Source organism: Quercus lobata, chromosome 1 (assembly GCF_001633185.2).
Source record: "Quercus lobata isolate SW786 chromosome 1, ValleyOak3.0 Primary Assembly, whole genome shotgun sequence".
Lineage (NCBI taxonomy): Eukaryota > Viridiplantae > Streptophyta > Magnoliopsida > Fagales > Fagaceae > Quercus > Quercus lobata.
The window spans coordinates 54,518,388-54,525,788 of NC_044904.1; the positions used below are offsets into that span (position 1 = coordinate 54,518,388).

Consider the following 7,401-nt stretch of genomic DNA (forward strand, 5'->3'; position numbering starts at 1 on the left):
TTCATCCCCACCCATGCCTCAAACATATTGCTCTGAGGTAGAATGGCACTGGAAATGGAGATCATAGGTATGGCGGAAGGGTTATGATTTTGAAGGAAGCAGAAGGGTTTGTATGCCCCACCCATGCCTCAAACATATTGCTCTGAGGTAGAATGGCACTGGAAATGGAGATCATAGGTATGGCGGAAGGGTTATGATTTTGAAGGAAGCAGAAGGGTTTGTATGCAAGGGGAGTGATCCCCTATCCTATTTATACAGAGAGCAAACCGGTGGCATTTAATCCATGCAAGTTTCCAAGGAATGCTACGGACAAGGCAGACTTGGCTTAATTTCCAACTTCATCAGCAGCCGTAGGATCTGAAGATCCTCATGAAGGCGCGCCTCGAATACTGGAGCATCAAAGGACTCCGCGTGAGTGAATAAAGGAATGTCTCTTAATTTGGCACGTCTCACATGTAAGTGGGAAAACACAAATATTAGTAGAAGTACAGAATTAAAGTGAGCCATGATGTGGGCCCTATCTCACCAAAACCCTCCTCCCCAATAACAAGGTTAGGCAGTAGGATTTTGAGGGGCTATTGTGGGGCCCAAAATCTGCGATCTCCGCCCACCTTGTATTAAGGGCCCAAAACCCAGGCCGAGGAGCCCTACAACCAAGGATGTATGATGAAAGTCCCTTAAAGGCCCAAGGATGTGGCCGAGGACGACCTCATGCTCAACACCTCACAAAACGCCTGAAGTAAAGGACCAACTCACTACAAGAGCATTATAAGGGAGAAAGCTGCCCACGCCGTAATATGGAGCCCAACACCTGACAAGCCCATACTCCAGACCCTGCTATTCAACTTTCCCCCAACCATCCCCAACCACTCTGACGTATGGATTGATAGGACGAGTACTTACCCCAAAAAAGGAAAAACTGACACGTAGGTAAAGAACGGGAAGTAAATACCAGTATAAAAGGGAAGGAAAGCTGAGACAAAAGGGGGGGGATCCTATGAAAAAGGAGAAGAATGGTGAGAATGAGACGCCCCTCGGACTAAGTCCGAGGAGTCAACTCTTTCAAACCACATCCGTGTAAGGCTTAGCTATACAGGCCAAACCCACCTTCGTATGGGCCTCCATGAAAATCATGAATAAACTGCCGTCCAACGACCAAGGTCCAGCCTTTCTATCCCACTCTCTATGAATTATATTGTTCGGGCCTTTTTACATACGAGACCAACATTATTCTTGGGTCGTTAAAAATTGTGTCCCTACAATTAATATTTTGCTTATTTCACAACATCATATTTGATACAATTTTAATATTTTCTTTCACAACTATCATAACACTTTTTATCACTAATTTTTTCCTCAAAATAAAAATTAGGTGTTGACAACACATTTGATGGTATTGCACATGTAATAAATTGTATGCGAGGCAGATACAATTGTGCAAAGGATTATAAAGAAGGTATAGAGACCATTAGGTATCAACTACCACAACCAAAGACATGTAGCTTTTGTAATGCCCGTTTGTTCCATCGAGAGACATCCTCGATGTGTTGCAAGGATGGAAAAATATCTTTACCCAACATACCAATTTGTCCTGAATTTAGGGAGCTCATTTGTGAGCAAACACCACGGGGCAAACGTTTCAAGCAATATATACGATTTTACAACAACATGTTTGCATTTACCTCTATGGGTGTGCACGTGGATGAAAGCGTGGCCTTGAATAGTCGAGGAATATATACATTTCGTGCCCAAGGTGCCATCTATCATAGAATTGGTAGTCTTTTACCACATACACCTCTAAGTGTGCAACATCTACAATTGTATATCTACGACACCAATCTTGAAATACAACGCAGAATGTCTCAATCTGTAGAAGCTCATGAAGATATTGTGTGACTTATTCAAAGGATCTTGGACATGCATAACCCATTTATGGAGAAATTTCGTCAACTATCTCGAAGTCCAAATTTACATCAATGTAAACTCCTTATTAAAGAACAACCTCTGAACCAACCTCAATATTGCCTTCCCAGTGCTTCCCAAGTGGCAGCTATTATTGTAGGAGGAGAAGAAGCTGGTCATTTAAGTGGCAGAGATATTTTGGTTCAAACGTTTGGTGGTAATTTGATCAATGTTCAAGATACAGCAGGATATTATGATCCATTGCAGTACCCAATACTTTTCCCATTTGGAACATATGGATGGGATATCAACACACGCGACGCTAATAGAAATAAAGTGTTATGTCGTGATTATTATGCATACATCTTTCAGGTAACAGTTTTATTATTTTCAAACTTTTTTACTTCAAAATGCCGCTTACACTTTAAAATAACTGAACCTACATCTATTTTTACTAATGTCCAAGATTCGCGACGATGCTTTATCAATGATTTGTTATGGAGGATGCCTTTCACAACAATATGTTGTTGATAATTATGTAAAAATTGAAACACACAAGCTTAGGTGGTTTGAACACAATCAAGATTCTATTAGGGTAGATTTGTACCAAGGCCTACAAGATGCTTTCCATGAAGGAGAGAGTGATACTGGTAATGTAAACTTTACACTTGAAATTTACATTACTTTATTAATGACAAATTGGTATCAATATTTCTTAATGACCCAACTTTTTCATCTTATATTTAGGAAATGTTGGACATAGAACCATTCTACCTTCATCATTTGTGGGAAGCCCGCGCGATATGATCCAACGATTTCAAGATGCAATGTCATTGGTTCAAAAGTTTGGGAAGCCAGATTTATTCATCACAATGACGTGTAATCCAGGATGGGAAGAAATCCAAAATGAGCTTTTAGCCGCACAAACCGCACAAGATCGCCTAGACTTGCTTGCAAGAGTTTTTAAATCGAAATTTGAAGAATTGAAAGATGATATTATGGTTAAGGGGGTTCTCGGAAGAGTTATTGTATATGTGCAGGTCTTTGAGTTCCAAAAAAGGGGTTTACCACATGCACATATGCTTATAATTCTTGATGAAGGTGATAAATTGCATAATCCAGAGGATTACGATCGAGTTGTTAAAGTAGAAATACCATGTAAGGAGGAACAACCTCAGTTACATAAAGCTGTATTGAAGCATATGATACATGGTCCTTGTGGAGTACAAAATCCGAGATCACCGTGTATGAAAAATGGGCGATGTAAAAAAGGATATCCAAAACCTTTCTCGCTAGAAACCTACCAAGGCAATGACTCATATCCTGTTTACAAACGATATGATACTAATAATCCTGTGCCATTGAATGATCATTGCAGTATTATGGTAGACAACACTTAGGTTGTTCCATATAATCCTTGGTTACTGCTGAAATATAATTTCCATATTAATGTTGAAATATGTTGCAGTATCAAGAGTGTAAAATACTTATATAAATATGTGTATAAAGGCTCAGATCGTGTCTCTATGGAAGTTAGACCAGACCCAAATTATGATGAGATCCAACAGTACATTGATGCAAGATAGGTATGTGCTCCAGAGGCATGTTGGAAGATATTTGCTTTTCCTATGTATCGAATGTATCCTGCTGTTTTTCGTTTGCAAATTCATCCTCCAGATAGACAACAGGTACACTTTAGACCACATGAACCTATTGCTAATGTTTTGGAGCGAAGTAAAAAGACAATGCTCACTGAATTTTTTTATATGAATATGATTGATCATGATGCACAAAATTATCTATATAGAGAGTTTCCTAAGCATTATTGTTGGGATTATAAAAACAAAACATGGACACGAAGAAGATCTTATAAAAAAATAGTGGGCAGGGTATATACTGTTTCACCATTTGATGGAGAGAAGTTCAATCTGCGTGTTCTTCTTAATCATGTCAAGGGACCAACAAGATTTGACGATTTATTGATTGTCAATGGGATAACCTATCCAATTTTTAAGCAAGCAGCTGAACAAAGGGGTTTACTAGAGAATGATAACAGCATACGATAGTGTCTGCTTGAAGCAAGAGACATTCGAATGCCGTCAGCTTTAAGAAGATTGTTTGCAACAATATTGGTATTTTTTCTACCAACTGGAGTAAGAGAATTGTGGAATGAGTTCTACCCATATATGGCAGAAGATTACCCATCAGCATCTGTTACAATAGAGACACGTCGTACAAATAAACTTCTCAATGATTTAGAGGCGTTGCTCTTGCAACATGGAAAGCACATCACAGAGTATGATTTGCCGATTTCAACTAGAGAATGTGATAATGATTCAACTGTACCAAGACTCATACAAGATGAGCTAACTGTTCCTAATGTAGATGAAGAACTCACTTTAATTGAGAAGTTGAATAATGACCAGAGAGTTGCATATGAGACAATCATGACAGTTATTGATCGTAAGGAAAGTGTGATATTCTTTGTCGATGGGCTAGGAGGAACTGGGAAAACATTTTTGTATCGCACAATATTGGCAACCTTGAGAAAAGCCGGTCACATTGCAATTGTCACAGCTACATCTGGCATAGCAGTAACATTGCTCCCTGGTGGAAGAACAGCGCATTCCATGTTTAAGATTCCTTTAAATCCTGATGCTTCATCTACTTGCTCAATAAGTAAACAATCAGACTTAGCTGAACTTATTAGACGTGCCACCATAATTATTTGGGATGAAGCCCCATTGGTAAATCGACGTGCACTTGAATCTTTAGATAGAACATTTAAAGATATTATAGAAGAAAATTTACCTTTCGGTGGGAAGGTGCTAATTTTGGGGGGAGATTTTCGTCAAGTACTTCCGGTTGTTCCAAAGGGTACAAAGGCAGAAATGATTGATGCATGCATAGTCAAGTCCCCATTGTGGAAAGACGTCAAAGTGTTACATTTGAAGCAGAATATGAGGTCTATCAACGATGAAGAGTTTGCTAAGTATATACAACACATCGGTGATGGGAATGAACAATTTATAATGGATGATTTGATTAAACTACCCCCTTCAATGGCAATGCAACGGGAGGGTCAACATTCTATATACAACTTAATTGATCAAGTTTTCCCAAGTTTGCAAGAACATGCCAATGATGCAAGGTATATGGTTGATAGGGCTTTGCTAACACCTATAAATGATGATGTTGAACAGCTTAATGCAAAGATAATTTCTCAGTTTCCAGGAGATGAGTTTACATTACATTCTTTTGATGAGGTTGAAGGAGATACGCAACATCTATATCAACAAGAATTCCTAAATTCTATATCTCCAGGGGGTTTACCACCACATATATTAAGGCTGAAAAAGGGTGCTCCAATTATGTTGTTGCGCAATATAGATCCAAAAGCCGGATTATGTAATGGTACAAGATTGATATGCCGAGAATGTTTTAACAACGTAATTGACGCTGAAATTTTGACTTGACAATATGTGGGTACACGCGTTTTTTTTTGCCAAGAATCCATTTGAAGACAATAGAAAATGTACACCTGCCATTTGTAATGATCAGATGACAATTTCCTGTACGTTTGAGTTTTGCACTTACAATAAACAAAGCGCAAGGTCAGACAATTCCAACTGTTGGAATTTATCTTCCTGATCATGTTTTTAGTCATGACCAATTATATGTGGCGTTGTCAAGGGGAGTCTCCCAATCCACCACAAAACTATTGGTGCAAAAAGGAAGAATACCTGAGGAGGAAGGTGTTCACACAAGAAATATTGTGTATAAAGATGTTTTGTTTCCTTCATCATAGGTATTAATTAACAACTGAAAAAAACTGTCTTACATATAGATTATTTTAATAATTTACAAATTTTAATGGTTGTGCAGTCTATGTTTTAATATTTTAAATCTTGATATTTTTTATGCATACAATTAATTGGTAACAGGAAGGATGCCCAACTCAAATGTGAGGATCGAGTCCACTATGCTAAATAATGGAGTGCATGCTGTTCCTACTGCTCATTGGGAGAATTGGAAGGATGATCATTCAATATTAAACATGGAGGCCATTGATAACAAGGTATAGTTCTTTTTAATGATATCTTTAATCAGCATCCCTTTCTATTATTTTATCAAAATTAATATTAAAAAAATGTCATGCTGCGTATGGGTTAGGTTCGAAAATTGGAAATTTATTCACCTGGTTGGGGATTCACTATTCAAGCTGACAAGAAAGAGCTTTGGAAAGAAGTGAAACGAGTTTTAGAGTCACAAGAATTGGAAAGGTATGTTACGCTATTTTTTAAAATAGGAAAATAACTAATTGATAGTCTTAATATACAAACAATTGTTTTTCTTCATTTTGAAGCTCCAAGAACAAAGACAAACAACAAATCAATGTCAAGAGCAATCAGGTTTCCAACATCCATAAGAATAAAGAAAAAGGAAAATGAAGGACGAAGTGATCTCTAACGCTCATGCTAACAGAGACAAACAAAGAATTAAAATCAAGGACAATGTGGTTTCCAACATCCATGAGAAAAAAAAGAAACGAACAAAAAAAACTAAGGACGATACAATTTTCAACATCCAAAATAGTAAAGATAAACAGAAAATGAGAGTAAAGGACGATGCAATAATAAAGCAGGTACAAATCATTACAACATCTACCTTTTTAAATAAAAAAAAAAAATACTTAATTACATAGTTTGGATATAATTTTTTTTTTTTTTAATTTTGGTAATTAAATGATAGTTTTTCAAGTCCTAAGCTGAAGTAGACCATTTCACATACATGAAGCTATGCAATATCATCACAAGGTCAGTTTAAATATTTCATTTCACAAGTTTATGCTTGATGTTTATTGTACTTCTCATTATTGTGTACGTTTTAAAGTCTCTATTAATAACACAGACACACACATTTTGTTTCATAGGTTCATGGCAAATGCTATTGGAAAGCAATTAGAATATGGAACAAATAACATTGCTCCACCAACTTCTCCACTGTAGCTGGCATAATATTAATAAGTTCACATATTCCATGTTTCAGATGTAGTGACTTATTTTATAGTTTTACCTAATGTAAATATTTCACTTTTCTACATTGATCCATCAACTTTTCATAATAGCTTTTGTAAAGGTCACCTCATGTATTTTGTAAATAGTTTTATTGTTACGATTTCATTATGCATTTTCATTATATGCACTATTTATAAGATTTATTCAATGGATCTTTTTTTCCTCCCCCTATAGGTTAATACTAAATTATAGCATTATCTTCCAATTAATAACACGTTGATTACTACATAAACAAAATTGGTAAAAAAGGATAATAATTACGGAATACTAGCTTCACACGCGTGCTCAGAGGCTCTTCTATTTTTTTGGGTAAGGGTTAATTTAGAGCATTTATTATAATTTGGGATTACTACATTCTTTAATTACAAAAAAAAACCTAGGGGTGTGATGAAAAAATTAAAAATATCACAAAATCTAGTAG

General features: G+C 36.5%; 1 pseudogene; it reads left to right on the plus strand.

The window, feature by feature from the left end:
* The first annotated feature begins 3,995 nt into the window (after positions 1–3,995).
* Positions 3,996–6,911, plus strand: LOC115955786 (annotated as a pseudogene).
* The last annotated feature ends 490 nt before the right edge of the window (positions 6,912–7,401 follow it).